This window comes from Ailuropoda melanoleuca, chromosome 2 (genome assembly GCF_002007445.2).
Source record: "Ailuropoda melanoleuca isolate Jingjing chromosome 2, ASM200744v2, whole genome shotgun sequence".
In the NCBI taxonomy this organism is placed as follows: domain Eukaryota; kingdom Metazoa; phylum Chordata; class Mammalia; order Carnivora; family Ursidae; genus Ailuropoda; species Ailuropoda melanoleuca.
Window position 1 is genome coordinate 77,006,908 of NC_048219.1, and position 16,868 is coordinate 77,023,775.

The 16,868-nt window shown below is 41.6% G+C and overlaps 1 long non-coding RNA gene across 2 annotated transcripts; it reads left to right on the plus strand.

The window, feature by feature from the left end:
* The first annotated feature begins 899 nt into the window (after positions 1–899).
* On the plus strand, positions 900–15,194 carry LOC105237628. 2 transcript variants are annotated; one of them, XR_002142678.2, is made up of 4 exons: positions 900–924; positions 9,472–9,641; positions 14,759–14,792; positions 14,939–15,194. It is a non-coding gene; the product is annotated as an uncharacterized LOC105237628 (long non-coding RNA). The 2 variants fall into 2 exon arrangements; XR_002142677.2 differs by lacking the exon at positions 900–924 and adding an exon at positions 9,345–9,380.
* The last annotated feature ends 1,674 nt before the right edge of the window (positions 15,195–16,868 follow it).

A 16,868-nucleotide genomic window follows, 5' to 3' on the forward strand; every position in this document is an offset into this window, starting at 1 on the left:
AGCCTTAATGAGGAATAAATATTAAACTTTATTGACTGTCTTTTCATCAACTGTTAAATTAATGAGTACACACTTAAAAAAAATCGCTTTTCTTTTTCACTCCTGATTTTATTTGCTCCATTTTCTCTCTCTCTTTCTTTCTTTTTTTTTTTTTTTTAAGATTTTAGCTATTTATTTGACAGAAAGGGAGACAGCCAGCGAGAGAGGGAACACAAGCAAGGGGAGTGGAAGAAGAAGAATCAGGCTCCCAGCACAGCAGGGAGCCCAATGCAGGGCTTGATCCCAGCACCCTGGAATCATGCCCTGGGCTGAAGGCAGACGCTTAACGACTGAGCCACCCAGGTGCCCCTAACTAGTTTTCTTATAGGTAGTGAATAGTTGTATTTATTTTATAACCCAGCCTTTAAATTTACTTTCTCCTCATAGGGAGGTTTATCTCCACGACGTGTAATATAAATGATATATTTGTATGAACTTTCCTTGGTGTTTACATTTATCTTTATTGCTTCTTATTTTAATTTCCTATTTGCTTTTACTTGACTCTGTGGAGAAACAGAAGCACCGACCTTTGTGGTAATATTTTAACAGTCTGGAATCCTTTTTGAGTTTCTAGGTTTTTTGGATAGGATTTGGCAGGTATTTGAATGCAGGCTCCCCCCCCGCCCCCCGTGTCTCATTGACATGTGGTAACAGATCTGGGAAACAGGTATTATTATTATTATTATTTTAAAGATTTTATTTATTTATGTGACAGAGAGCCAGCCAGCGAGAGAGGGAACACAAGCAGGGGGAGTGGGAGAGGAAGAAGCAGGCTCCCAGCGGAAGAGCCCGATGTGGGACTCGATCCTGGAACACTGGGATCACACCCTGAGCCGAAGGCAGACGCTTAACGACTGTGCTACCCAGACGCCCCATGGGAAACAGGTATTATTATCCTCATTTTACGGATGTTGAGCCTCAGGGAGGGTTTACCTCTAATAAGTGATAGAACCATAAAGTGAACTCTATTATATTACCCGTTGGTTTCACTCTGACTTATTAGCCTTGCCACTCAGCAACGTCCTCGTAGATTACTTTGTCCCCAGGGTTTCTCTGCTTCATGGTCTTCTCTGTCCCTGACTGTGGTCTCTGCCTTGGTAGGGCTCTGCTGGGAGATAGCACCCAGCCTCTCCTTCAGTCTTCAAGAAGAAAAGATGGAATCCATCAATCTCACTTGCTTATTGGCAAAAGGGAGGCTCAGATGCAAGTGTGCCCCTCTCCAAAGTCGTCAGGTCACCTCTATGGCGACGTTTCTGTAGATGTGGCCTGGTGACCCCCTGCCTCAGACACATCTGAGACATGAACTGCTCACTAGTAAAACACATTCCTAGGCCCCAGCTCAGACTGACTGAGGCAGAAAGCCTGGGAATATATCCCAGGGATCTTAACTTCATCTTAACTGAATGGGCTCCTCAGGCAGTTCTCACGCACACTCAAATCTGAGAACCACTGCCCAAATAGACGGAGATGTCCCCCGGTGCGTCATGTCCCTGTGTAGGCCTCTCCCTTGAGTGTGGGCAGAATGTGTGTGGCAGAGGTAGTGGTAGAGATACTTCTGTGTTTACGGTACGTTTTAGAAGACTGTCTTAGAGGACTGCAGAGAGAGGGTCTCCCACTGGCCTTCAAGGTAAGCCGCCATGTTGTGGAAGCCTATGAGAGGGCCACATGCCAGGAAATGTGGGTGATTTCTGGACGCTGAGAGCAGGCCGCAGATGAGAGCCAGCAAGAAAAGAGGGAGCTCAGTCCTACAATCAGAGGAACTGAATTCTGCCAACAGCCATGTCAGCCTGAAGAGGACTCCAAACTCCATAAAAGAATGTAGCCCCAGCCAAAACCTTGATTGTAGCCTTGTGTGACCCTGAGCAGAAGGCCCAGCAAAGCCATGCCTGGACTCCTGACCCCAGAGACTGTGAAATAATAAATGTGGGGTGTTGTAAGCCGCTGCATTGTGGTAATTGGTTACACAGCAAAAGAAAACTCATACACCCCCCTTCTCAAACTTTCACCACCTCCCTTTCTTATCACCTTATTTATAGACTTGGGGGTAGAGGCTATAAGTTATTTTTTATTTATTAATTTATTTTAACCTTAAATGTATCTTTTAAAATAGGTAAGGGGCGTCTAGGTGGCTCAGTCAGTTAAGCGTCTGACTCTTGATTTCGGCTCAGGTCATGATCTCAGGGTCATGAGATCAAGCCTCGCATCGGGTTCTGCACTGGGCATGGAGCCTGCTTCGGATTCTCTCTCTCCCTCTCCCTCTGCCCTTCCCTCTCTCTCTAATAAAACAATTGTTTTAAATAAAATAAAATAGGCAATACACCATTATACATTCATTATAACATGTCAAAGACCAACAATACCGAATATTGGCAAGGATGTGGAGCAACTGAAATTCTCAGGCGCTGCTAGTGGGGATGGAGAAGGGTCCAATGGCTTCGGAAAACTGGCATTTCTGAAGATGTTAACATACACACACCTACAATCTAACCTTTCCACTCCAAGGTATTCACTGAAAAGAAATGAAAACATATTTGCCCCCAAGGACTTATAAGCAAAGGTTCACAGCAGCCTTATGGGCACAACCCCAATTTGTAAACAACCCAAATGTTCATCGACAGTTGGTTGGATACACAAAATGGGGTACAACCATACAACAAAATACTATTCAGGAACAAGCCCTTGAACGCACAAAATAACATGCATAAATCTCGAAGCCATCATGTGGTGTGCAAGAGCCAGATTCTAAAGAGATACCGCTTGATTCCATTTATATAAAATGCAAACTAGGGGCGTCTGGGTAGTGCAGTCGTTAAGCGTCTGCCTTCGGCTCAGGGTGTGATCCCGGTGTTCCGGGATCGAGTCCCACATCGGGCTCCTCTGCTGGGAGCCTGTTTCTTCGTCTCCCACTTCCCCTGCTGTGTTCCCTCTCTCGCTGGCTGTCTCTCTGTCACATAAATAAATAAAATCTTTAAAAAAAATAAAAATAAAATGCAAACTAACCTCTAATGACAGAGGGCAGTTCAGTGGGTGCGGGGGCCAGGGTGGAGAGAGAGGGACAGCAAAGGGGTGTGAGGAATCCTTGGGGGATGGGGTAAATGTTCTGTATCCAGATTGTGATGGTGGTTTCACAAGTGCAGACACTTTTCAAAATGTATTGCATTGTGCATTTTAAATGGGTGTGATTGAACTGTCCAATAAACTCCATAAACTTGGCAAGGAAAAACAGATCCACGTGGCTCAAAATTCAAAAGGTACAAAAGCTGCAAAGTGGCCCTTTTGTTAGTGGCCCAAACAGAGGCAACCACTGTTACCAATTTCCTGGGTAGCTTTCTGGAGATATTTTTACTTAATATAAAGTGAAGATTTTTACATAGCGTACCTTAAAAAAAACAAAACAAAAAAACGACCTCCTCTTTCTTCTTTTTAATAGCTGTATAATTATCTCTGGTTGTACCATAATTTACTGAACTAGTTTCTAACTGATGGGCATTAGGTTATCTCCAATCTTTTTACAAAGAAAACAACAATGAGCTTAAATTGGTGGGTCAAAGAGTATGTGAATTTTTTTTTAATTTTTAAAGTTATTATTAAATTACTCTCCGTAGAGGTCATAACAATACCTATTCCTACCAACACCAAGAATATCTCTTGTCTTCTACAGCCTTGCTGGTGTACTATGTTATCAGACTGTTCAATGGGATAGAAAAGCCAGTATAGACCATGACAATTTTATTTTGTATTCCTCTTATTATGAGTAGGGTTGAGGGTCTTTTCACATTTTCCGAGAGTTATTTATAGTTGCCTTTGCAGTTACTTTTTTGTGAACTATTTATTCGTATTGGCCTATTTTTCCATAACGTTGTTGGGCTTTTTCTTATTGCCTTCTAATAGTTCTTCATATGCGGTCTTGGCTCAGACGCCCTAGGAAACTGGCTGAGACAAAGCTTACATGCTAACACTCTCCTGGGGGAGCTCAACCCCAGGACAGTAAGAAGGAAAGGAGAAATGGAAGTGAGGCCGAAAAGTAGGGAAAGCAAATACAAGGTGGTACATTGCCAAGCTGGTCCCACCTTCACGAGGAAACAGACCATCACTCGGTTATGTGTGTCTCAAGGGCCAGAGCTGGTGAAAGTGGGGAGAAAGGGATATCCTCTGTCAGTTCCCTTCCATCCGCAGTGTCTCAGAGGTCACTACTTGCCCCTTAGGGTGTTAATTGCCCTGCACTCTTGGGTGGCATGCCCAGCACCGCTGGTGGGGAAGCCAGATCTCGTGTCCCGTGGCATGGTGTTTCTCTGAACCCAGAAGAGGGGAGAGGCATTTCTCCCAGATCTGGGCATCAATGCAATCATGGCCCTTGCCCAGCTTTCATCCGGGTGGAAGACAAGCCAGGCAGTGTGTTTGGGACAAGGCAATGAAGGCAATTGCCAAGGGACTCCACTGAGCAAGCAACTGAGGTCCTGGAGACCCCCAGGTAGATCTAAGAATTCTGGAGAAAATTTTATATATTTTTTATATAAAATTATAAATTTTATAGATATATTTCCCTTCTAATTGCTTAGATCTACCTGCAATATCCAAAAAAGATAATAATATATATATGTATATATATTATAAGGACATTATATTTTATTGTAGATATAATATATACATATAATATATGTATATACATATAAATATATATTAATTATATATTTTATAATATAAAATATATAATTATAAAATATTATGATTATAAAAATATAATTAATAAATACATATAAATATATAAAATATAAATAAATGTGTATGACATATAAATGATATTATATATTATTATATACGTTATCCTTTGTGCTGTATTCTAAGTTTCAGATACTCCCCCCTGCCCAGTTTGTTATTTGAATTTTGACTACTTATGGTGATTTTTCTACTATGCAGGAAAGTTTTATTTTTATGTGACTGAATTTATCAACACTTTCTCCTATGGCTTCAACTGTTTCCTACTCTGAGATTATGAAAAAAAAAAAAACCTTCCCATGTTTCCTTCTGCTGCTTCTAGGATTTCATTTTTCAAAGTTTAGATATCTCAGATTCGTCTTGATTTTATTTTAGTATAAGGACATGTAGTACGGATCCAAGTTTATTTTTGTTCTAAATGGCCACACAGTTGACCCTGATATAAAAGGACACCTTTATCATCTATTATGTCCCCTTACTTTTGAAGACTGTTTACTGAAGCTGCTTTTGCCTACTGGCCTGAGACTCACTAGGTGGAATGAATGATTTAGGGGACAAGAGTCACGCCATTAACAGAGCTCCACTTTGTCTTGCACGATGGTCCACTCCAGAAAGGGCAATTGTGGGCAAAGAGCAGGCAGTAATTTTTTTATTATGTTATTTTTTAACATAACTAATAGTGCATTTTGTGCTACTGTGTGTAATGATTTGAACGACGATATATCAAAATGGGGCGATATCTCCGTAACTAACAACATCTTGGTGAAATGAAGGAGATGGAACTTTGAATTATGGCTTCTTCCCCTGGGAATGTCATAAAGTATAAATGTAGTTTTGGATGTGCTATTTTTACTTGGCATGGTCTGTGGGATAGCCTCAAAGGTGTCTAAAGTGCCAAAAGACCAGACAGGAAAAAGGGGAAAAAAACAGTTCTTTTCAAAGAAACTGGGCCTCTGAAGCCATCCTTGGCCTAGAGCATGAACCCTGTCCTTTACCTCCCAGTGTACTTTCATGACAGCGAATGCTTTGTGATCCATCCTTCCTGGCTGGACACGCATTTTTTAGGGGCGGAGGGTTTAGGTTTAATCCCAGAGTTTAGCCTAAAGCCTGAAACACAGCCGTTGCTTAAAATGTGTTTCTGGAATGAATGAAATAAAGAACAGGACAATGAGTCAATTCAGATCACCTCCTGTGAAGCTTTTCCTAACACCATCACTGCTCCCTTCAACCCCACCTGGACTCCGAGGGCCCACTGTGCCCTTTTATTTAACCGCTGACTTCCCCACTTCTCCTTTTATGCATCCCTCTTCCCCACAACAGCGTGAACTCTTGAGACACATGAACTGTCTTAATCAATTTTATATCCCTAGCACCTAGTAAACACTCAATAAATGTTTGTGGAGTGAGTGAGTGAGTGAGTGAGTGAGTGAGTGAGTGAATGAATGAATGCATGGTCTGTAGGCAGACTATCAGAAAAGGCCTGAATGTTGCTAAGGGCTAGCTGGTGTCTCTGGTCTTCATGTCCAGAAAGGAGATTATCTTTCCAGAGGAAAAAATATGGTCGAGCAGGAAGAGTGTAGGCTTTGGACACAAAACAGCTGAGTTCTGATTCCAGCTTGGCCACTTCCTTTGGACAAGTCAGCTTCTCTTTTCTGAGCTTACGGTCTTGCACTGTAGAGTAGATATAATGAGGATTGGAGCTGAGGTTTGCCAGTGCTCCCCTCCAAACCTCCCAGGGCATGGTATGTTCTAGGCCCTCTCTAACAGCCGTGCTGTTACTGCTGTTATTATTAATTATTATTATTATTATTATTTACCACTATGGTTATTTAGAGGTGTGGGGGAAGTATGGAGGAAGCTGTTCCAGGTATAGTTTAGGTAGCTTTGGAGGAGAGAGCCTGGGGACAGGATGGAGTGTGGGGAGACCTCTGACAATTGCTATGGTGATAATAACCAGCGGATACTGAGCACCGACTCTGGAAGGCATTCTGCACACATCCTTTCATTAAATCCTCACAACAACCCTTAACGTTGGTGGTATCGCTCCACTTGTCAAAACGAGGAGGCTGAACCACAAGGCGCTTCTCTGAGGTTCAAGGTCATAGAGGTAATAGGTGGTCGAGCTGGGTTCAACCCAAATCCATTTCGAAAGCCTTAGGTTTGAGCTCCTACCCTATGCGGAGTAACCCAGGAGCTCAGAATATTCTGGGAATAAAACCTAGGTTAGAGACCTGCCAAGAACCTAGATATTGAGTTAATTTATGTAGAATTACAAGAACACAGACACCCATTTTTTTTCCTTCATGAAACCGTGCTTGTCACTCCTGCTGTCATTAATGGTGTCTTAGTATTTACACAACTGAGCATGCCTGGACCAAGTGGACTGCACTGGGGGCGGGGAGGTGGACTTTGGGGAAAAACTTCTTCACCTGCACCTATGCCTTTAGCAGCAGCAAGTTACCAGTGGTTTTGGGACAGTTCCCTTTTAGGAAACTGCCCTGGGCCTGGCTCATCACCTAATGGAAAATGTCATTGGTTTGCATTTCCCCAGCACACATCGGATGTTTGCCTTAGCATACCATACATTCTCCAAGCACGGGGGACATGAAGACTCACCCCAGGCATGGCCGTCACAAAGCTGCCTCTGGCTGTAGCCTCTTTAACCCCTTCTTTAGTGCATGAGCTCCTCCTGGTGAGATTTCTCTTGGGCATCACGGAGTTTAGAACCGGATTCTGAATTCCCACGTGCTGTTGGCCATCATTGTGCCTTCCCTCCATCAGCCAGATGGTTTTAAATGGGCTCAGATCCCCCACCATCCCCAGTGAGTTGTACCTCGTAGGCACTCAATAAATACGCCCTGAATGGAGAGGTTAGCTGAGCAAGAGGAGTTGAGCAACACCACCTCTTGGCATTGGTTGCATGTGGCATTGGTGTTCAGGAGGGGTTGAGGGGATGCAGAGCGGGGTTGACTTGTTTAAAACCTCTTCGTTTGTATATATGTCTCTCCCACAGAGAGTCCTGCTGAAAATAAACATAGCCTGCCCTGTGTGTCTCCGCCACGGGAGGGGCATAGGGCACAGATTAGAACTGTCTTCTGGGGGGGGGGGAGCTTTTCCAAAGGACACTATCTATTTACTCAGCAAATATTTACCAAGCAAGATGGGAGGAGGAAGGGCATTCCAGGGAGAGAGAACAGTTTGAACAAAGCCAAAAAGAGGGGAAAGCAGGGGTAGGCGTGGGGTCTAGTGAGTAGTGAAATTCAGCAAGGAACATTTGAAAGGTAGGAAGGAACAGATGAAGGGCTTTGCATGTTTGGCACAGGAGTTTGGTCTTATTTCAACACGCAGGAGGGTCAAAGGAAGAGTCTAAGCAAGATGGACGTAATCAAAACTGCTCATTAGGAAAATTAATTTGACAGTAGTGCCTAAAATGGACCGAAATGAAGAGTAATCATACAGAGCCGCCAGCAATGACTGGGTACTTACTCTGCACCCAGCACCATGCCAAGGCTTTCATACACATTGTCTCATTCAATAAAAGTAACAGATAATGCACGTAAGACTCCGTGGCTGGCTCCTAGTCTTTTCTAATCTTCACAATAAACCTGTGAGTTGAATATTATTCTTACCTCAATTTTACAGATGAGGCCTGAGGTGCAAAGAGTTTAAGTATATTATGCCCAAGGTCAGAAGTGTTATGTGGCAGGGGCGCCCGGGGGGCACAGTCCATTGAGCATCCGACTCGGTTTCAGCTCAGGTCGTAATCTCAGGCTCAGGTCGTTATCTCAGGCTCGTGAGATGGACCCCTGCATCAGGCTCTGCGCTCAGGGGGAGTCTGCTTGAGACTCCCTCTCCCTCTGTTCCTCCCCTTTTGTCCCCTGCGCCACGCCATCCCCCACCCCGTGCTCACTCACTCTCTGTTAAATAAATATATACATTTTAAAAAATAATAAATATATATATTTATTATAAGTGGCAGAGCCAGGGTTTAAACTCAGATCAGGCTGACCCTAAAGTGAACTCTTAAGGGAGGGAGATGTTAGGAAGTAATTGCAAAATCCTGACCAGAAGTGATGAACTAGAAGAGGGGCAGGAGGGAAGGAAAAGAGAAAAGGGATGCACAACTGAATTGTGGATACATAACAGACATGGCGTAGCAAGTGACTGTTGGAGAGACAGGGTGGTCAGAGATGGCCCAAGGTTTAGAGGATGGGTGGCCAGCACAAAGGTGGCACTCTAATGAAAATGAAGAACATAGGAAGAAAAGTAAGTTAAAGGAATTCAAACGATGTTGAGTTTGATGTTTGATGGCATTATGACATAGAGATATCTTGCAAGCATTTGGAAAACCCACCTTATTCCTTACACCTTGTTCCTTATTTATAATGTCTCATTCTTAAGTGTCTCATTCTTTTCTTTTTTTAAATGGTATTTTTTTAAAAGATTTTATTTATTTATTTGACAGAGATAGAGACGGCCAGAGAGAGAGGGAACACAAGCAGGGGGAGTGGGAGAGGAAGAAGCAGGCTCATAGCGGAAGAGCCTGACATGGGGCCTGATCCCAGAACTCCGGGATCACGCCCTGAGCCGAAGGCCGACACTTAACGACTGGCACCCCTTGTATGGTATTTTTAAAAATTTTTTATTGTGATAAAATATACCTCACGTAAATTTACCTTTTAACCATTTTAAGAATCTTATTTTTTAAACTAACAGGAAGTTGACTTCCGGTTTCCATGCCAGCGTGGAAGGAGCTTGGAGGTCATCAGTCCATCCACCCAACAAGTAAAAAGCTGAACAAACCGAAAAATCAACTCTTCTTAGATCCATCAGAAAACTGAGGTCACAGAGCACGGTGCTGCCCCCCAGAATGGAGAGAGAGACAGGTACGTACAAAGAATCGCAACTTTGTGTAGCAGAAACGTCCGTGGGAATCAGTCCTGGGGGAGGAGAACTGAACTGCAGCTGACAAGTCTCTGGAGGCTCAGCGTGGACAAGTCTGAGAGTTAAAAACTCCAGGGGGCCATCATGGGGGATGCCCAAGCTTTTGTAAGTTTTAGCTCTAGAAGCTGACGAGGTTCTCGCGGAGACTATCAGAGAAAAATCCCCTTGTACGTCCTTCCAGCACAGGAAGGGAAAAAGCGACCATTTTGAAATATGCCAGAGTGTTCCATTCTTCTTAATGAAGGCCTGCTCCCAAGAGAAACTATTGTACCACAGCCTAACCTATTGGGGTTTTCCCAGAGCTTAATCCTTAACTGGGGGAAGGGAAATACCCTACTCCGGTCCCTATTCCACCAAAGAGAGAGAGAACGGAGAAGCCTGTGTCAAGTTCACAGCCCAGGAGCACAGCCTGACTAAAAGACCGAGACCTAATCATCAGACTACAGAATGCTTCCCCTCCGCCCACACCTGGCCAGCACACCACTAAAGGCCTGTTTCCCACAGTTGCTTTTACCCAGTACATCATGTCGTGCTTTCAACAACCAAAAACAAAAACAAACCCCAAAACAGAAAACAAAAAATTCTGCAAGGCAGAATTAAGGCAAAACCCACAGTTTGAAGAAGCAGTGCGAGCATCCGAACCAGGTTCAGATATGGCAGGGGTGTCCTATTATCAGCCTGGGAATTTAAAATAGCTACAATTAATATGCTAACAGGTCCAATGGAAAAAATAGACAACATGCAAGAACAGGTGGGTAATGTAAACAGAGAGATGGAAAGTCTTAGAAAGAATCAAAAAGAAATGCTAGAAATGAAAACAACAACAGCAACACAGTAACAGAAATAAAGAATGCCTTTGATGGGCTCATTAATAGACAGACTGGAGACAGCTGAGGAAAGAATCTCTGAGGATATGTCAATAGAAATTTCCAAAACTAGGGGCGCCTGGGTGGCACAGCGGTTAAGCATCTGCCTTCGGCTCAGGGCGTGATCCTGGCGTTATAGGATCGAGCCCCACGTCAGGCTCCTCTACTATGAGCCTGCTTCTTCCTCTCCCACTCCCCCTGCTTGTTCCCTCTCTCGCTGGCTGTCTCTATCTCTGTCGAATAAATAAATAAAATCTTTAAAAAAAAAAAAAGAAATTTCCAAAACTAAAAATCAAAGGGGAAAAAGAGTGAAGAAAAAAAAAAAGGAACAAAATATCCAAGAACTATGGGAAAGCTACAGAAGGGGTAACATTCATATAATGGGACTACCACAAGAAGAAAAAGAGAAAGAACAGAAGAAATATTTGAAGCAATTATGACTGAAAATGTCCCCCAAGTTAATGTCAGATACCAAACTGCACATCCAGAAAGCTCAGAGAACATCGGGCAGGATAAATGCAAAAAATAAGCAAACAACAGCAAAAAAATTACACCTAACCATATCATAATGAAACTGCATAAAGTTTAAGCAAAAATCTTGAAAGAAGCCAGAGGGGAGTGAAAAAACGCCCTACCTACGGAGAAAGAATGTTAAGAATGAATTTGGCTTCTCAGAAACCGTGCAAACAAGAAGAGAACAGAATGAAATATTTAATGTGTTGAGAGAAAAAAAAAACCAGTGACCTAGAATTCTGTGCCCTGTGAAATTATCCTCCAAAATTTCAGGAGAAACCAAGACTTTCTCAGACAAACAAAAATTGAGAGAACTGATTACCAGTAGGTCCTGACTTGCAAGAAATGTTAGAAGTCCTTCAGAGACAAGGAAAATGATACAGGTCAGAAGCTCAGATTTACATAAAAAAAAAAAAAAGGAGGAAGAGTATTAGAGTAGGTGAAAGCAAAACAAAAGCTTTTACTTTTCTTACTCTGAATTAATCCAACAGATCATTGTTTGGAGGGAGGAATTTGGAATATTTTGTTATTATAAGGCACTCGCACTACCCATGAAGTGGTACGGTGTTATCTGATAACAGACTTGGGTTGGTTGTAAATGTATATTGCAAACTCTAGGGCAACCACTATAAAAAGTTTAAAAAGGAAGTATAATTGACAGGCTAAGAAAAGAAAGAAAATGGAGCCATATAAAATACTCAATTAAAATTTCCAAAGCCAGAAAGAGTGGAAGACAAAAGTAGGAACAAAGAACAAGGGTAATGAATGGAAAATAGCAACAAATATGGTAGACATGAAAACAGCTATAGCCATAATCACATTAAATGTCTAAAATCTATCATGCCAATTAAAAGGCAGAGATCTCAGAGTGGATCAAAATGTAAGACCCAATTAAATGTTGTCTACAAGAAACCCATTTTAAATATAATATAGATCATATATAAAAATAATATGATTAAAAGTAAAGGGATAGGGAAATATATATACCATGCCAGTACTAACCAAATCAGAGTGAGAGTAGCTTCTTTCACTCAGCGTAACATTACTTTGGCGGTCATCAGAGTTGGTTTATGTATCAATAGTTTATTCCCTTTTAATCCATTGTATAGATGAACCACAGTTGTTGTTGTTGTTTTTATTCATCAACTCATTGAAGGACATTTGGATTATTTCAGGTTTTGGCAATTATGAATAGAGGTGCTATAAATATTTCTGTATATGTTTTTGTATAAACATAAATTTTCATTTCTCTAGGGTACCCACGAGCACAACTACTGGGTCATAAGGTCATTTATGTTTCATTTAATAAGAATTTTTTCCAGTTGTTTCCCAGTGTGGCTGTACCCTTTTTCATTCCTACCAGAGATGTATAGGAACCATGTTCCAATGTATGACAGCATCCTGATCAGCACTTGGTATTGTCAGGAGTTTTATTTTAGCCATTCTAACATGTGTGCTGCTGTCTCATTGAGGTTTTATTTTATTTTTCAGATTTTATTTATTTATTTGGGAGAGAGGGATGAGCAGGGGGAGGGGCAGAGGGAGAGGGAGAAGCAGACTCCCCAATGAGCAGGGAGACAGCCTGATGAGGAGGAGCTCAGAACTCAGTCCCAGGACCCTGGGATCATGACCTGAGCTGAAGGGAGGCACTTCACTGACCGAGCCACCCAGGTGGCCCTCTTCTGAAAGTTGTTTTTTTTTTTAAACAGACCTGATCATTTGTGTTTTGTTTTGTTTTTGTTTTTGTTTTTGATTTATTTATTTGACAGACAGAGAGACAGCTAGTGAGAGAGGGAACACAAGCAGGGGGAGTGGCAGAGGAAGAAGCAGGCTCTCAGCGGAGGAGCCTGATGTGGGGCTCAATCCCAAAGCACTGGGATCACGCCCTGAGCCAAAGGCAGATGCTTAAGGACTGCACCACCCAGGTGCCCCACCTCTTCTGAAAGTTTTATAGTTTGATGTTTTACGTTGAAAACTACACGGATTGAATATCCATTCTGAGTTAATTTTTGTACATGGTGTGAGGTTTGCTTTTCCTGCTTATGGATGTCCAACTGTTTCAGCACAATTTGTTGGTAAAAAAAAAAAACTGTCCTTTTCTGCACAGGATTCCCTTTGTGCCTTTGTGAGATATCAATTAGTCATGTTTGTGTCTGTTTCTAGATTCTCTATTCTGCGTCACTGACGTATCTGTCTCTCCTGGGGCTGGTACACACTGTTTTGATTACTATAGCTTTGTAGTAAGCTTTAAACTCAGGTCATGTGATTCTCCCGGCTTTGTTCTTCTTTTGCAAAATTGTTTTATTCTAGTTCCTTTGCCTTTCTGTATAAATTTTAGAATATGCTTGTCTGAGCTACCAAAAATGTGCTGAGGTTTTGATAGGAACTGAGTTAAATTTATCGATCAAGTTGGAGAGAATCAAATCAATACCTTATTGAGTCTCCCAGCACCTGAACATGGCATGACTTTCTATTTTATTTAGGTCCTTTTTGGTGTCTTTCATCAGTCTTTTGTATTTTTAAGCTTATTGATTCTGTATATGTTCTAAGAGATTTGTACCTAAATATTTGATTTTCTTAGCTATTGCAAGTGATATTGGTTTTTCGAATTTTGGTTTTCAATCTTTATTGTTAATATATAGATATAGGATTGATTTTCATGTGTTCCTCTTATCTTTTGCAATCTTGCTAAACTCTGTGCTAGATGACGTTTCGTGTGTGTATATGAATTCTTTGGGGTTATCTGTGAACAGAGGCAATTATATTTCTTCATTCCAATCCATACGACTTTTGTTTCTTTTTTTTTTTTTTAAGATTTTATTTATTTATTTATTTGACAGAGAGAGAGAGAGACAGCCAGCGAGAGAGGGAACACAAGCAGGGGGGAGTGGGAGAGGAAGAAGCAGGCTCCCAGCGGAGCAGGGAACCTGATGTGGGGCTCGATCCCAGGACCCTAGGATCAGGCCCTGGGCCAAAGGCAGACGCTTAACGACTGAGCCACCCAGGCGCCCCATGACTTTTATTTCTTCTTTCGAAAGTCATAAATAGACATGAATTTTGTCAGGTGCTTTTTAAGCATCAATTGCTGTAATCATGATTTTTTTTTCTTTAAATGGTAAATGTGGGAATTACATTGATTGGCTTTCAAACAATGAACAATCTCTTCACTCCTTGTATAAACCCCATTTGGGCATGGTAATTATTCCCTTTTTATTATATTGTTGGATTTGATTTTCTAAGAATCTGTTGAGGATTTATACCTATGTTCATGAGAATTATTTGTTTTTAATTTTCTTTTTTTGTGATGTCTTTTTCTGGTTTGGGTGTAACGCTATTCTATTAACGGACCCATCCTTTATGTTAAAAAGGATTGAAACTAGGAAATGACAAGGATTCTGCAAACATCCCACAGAACACAATTTCTGGATTCAGAACCAGTGCCATTTGCTGTGCTGTGAATTAGATATAATTTCTTGTATGTTTTGCTCCTGGATTCAAAATACAGATGGCAGTCATGTTGGCTACAGTGATAACTGACTTCTGTAATCTCACTATCTCATTGCCAATCATTAAAACTTGTCTTCCCTGCTGTCACATTTTCAGTGATTGATGTAACGAATGTTTACATTTTCCTACAGCTGCACTGCCAACCTGATCTCTTTTTCCCTTCTGTTTTGCAGTCACATCTGGAACTATACAAAATCGACCAGCCAGGTAAGCCCAGGACCCTGTGCGATTCACAACTACACGCAGTCCTTGACTGTACGGTTGGACTTACAACCTTTCAGCTTTACCATGGTGTAAAAGCACCATATTCCATAGAAACTGTGCTTCAGATTTTGAGTTTTGATCTTTTCTAGGGCTATCTAAACACCTTCCGATCTTCTCTCGTGATGATGGGCCCCGGGAGCCAACCGCAGCTCCTGGTCAACCACGGGATCAGGAAGGGTAAACAACCCCTACGCTTACCACCATTCTGTACCCATACAGCTATTCTCTCTCTCCCTTTCAGTCCAGTATTCAATAAATTACATGAGATCTTTGGCACTTTACAATGAAATAGGCTCATGTTAGATGATTTTGCCTGCCTCTAGGCTAATGTTAAACTTTCTGAGCACATTTAAGGCAAGCTCTGCTATTCAGTGGTTTAGGTGTATCAAATGCATTATCAACTTAAAGATATTTTCAACTTATTATGGGTTTATTGAGACGTAACCCCATCATAAGCGGAAGAAGATCTGAATATTAATTCCCGGAGGGCTTATGGAGTTTCTCCTTCCTTCTCTCCAGAAAGGGACAAATAGTTCAGATAACCCCGGACCTCTAGGTAGCATGCATTTGGCTGAATGGATTGCCCATCTGGGGCTCATGTTCACTCAGGAAGGCCAGCCAGGTCATCAATGTGAAAGTAGTTAAAGGGGGAGCTTTCCACCAGGCAGCCCCTCTCCGAGTGATGAAAAGAATAGATGAGAAGTCAGCTATTCATTTGTTTAGTTTAATTTAACTTAATTTGTTAAATTTTATTTATTTATTTGAGAGAGAGAGAAAAGCAAGAGCACGAGCTGTGGAGGGGCACTGGGGGGAGGAGGCAAAGGGAGAGGGAGAAGCAGACTCCCCACTGAGCAGGGAGCCCAACACAGAGCTCCATCCCAGGACCCCGAGATCATGACCTGAGCCGAAGACAGATGCTTAACCAACTGAACTACCCAGGCGCCCATGTTTTGTTTAACTTAAAAAAAAAAAAACCCACAATTTTAAATGTTTTCCTAAGTATTAGGTTGATAGTCTTAATGTGGAGGGATGTCTGTGAAATAGAGTGGGAAATTAAATAATAAATACATTAAAATAGTTGAAATTCAGGTAGTGCTTTTTAAATGCCAGGCACAGCTCTAAGCCTTTTACATATGTGAACTCATTTAATTGTGACAAAACCCCCAACAAAGTAGGTATCATTGTAATCTCAATTTTACTAGGTAACTGTCGCAATAGAGGTTGTAGAATAATATGGATAGCTTTATTTATGCGATAAAAAAATCCCACCTATGAAAATACAAAAAATATTATGTGGAGGTGAGGTCCCCCACTCTAAGCCTGGAGTGTGTGCGTGCCCAGGGAAAGATGATTTTCACTTTTGTTGCACATACATCTGTTTGCTTAGATTTCTATTAATGAATATACATTTCTTTTATCATTTAAAATTTCATTTTTATTCAAATTGCTCACCAAAGGTGATATGCACTTACTGTCAAATTTTTAGAAAATGAAAACATGCACAAATGAGAAAATAGAAATGACCTGTGATCTCACCTCGGAGAGGAAATAAGTGTTTTGGTGTTTATCTTTTCAGTTCTTTTTTCTTTGTATAAGTAAGTGATTTTATATTTATCAGAAAGTTCCACCGGTGTTGGGTAGTAAGGAGGGCACGTATTGCATGGTGCACTGGGTGTTATACACAACTAATGAATCATCGAACTTTACATCGGAAACCGGGGATGTACTGTATGGTGACTAACATAATATAATAAAAAAATCATTTAAAAAAAAAAAAGTTCGTTCACACTTGGGAGATAACAGCAAACGTGTATTGGCCTCTGTCCCCCATTCCTGGTTCCTAAAGAGTTCCTAAACCCTTGTAATTTCCCATATGATAGGAGCCCCAGGAGCATTTCTTGTTCTAGTGAGGTGACTATTGGTGGGCTCCTGGGTGGGGGTTGGTCACTGGAAAGAACAAAGCATGATTTGAAGCTCAGAATTTTCAGGCTCTTCGAGAAGGAGTGGCTGAAAATGGAA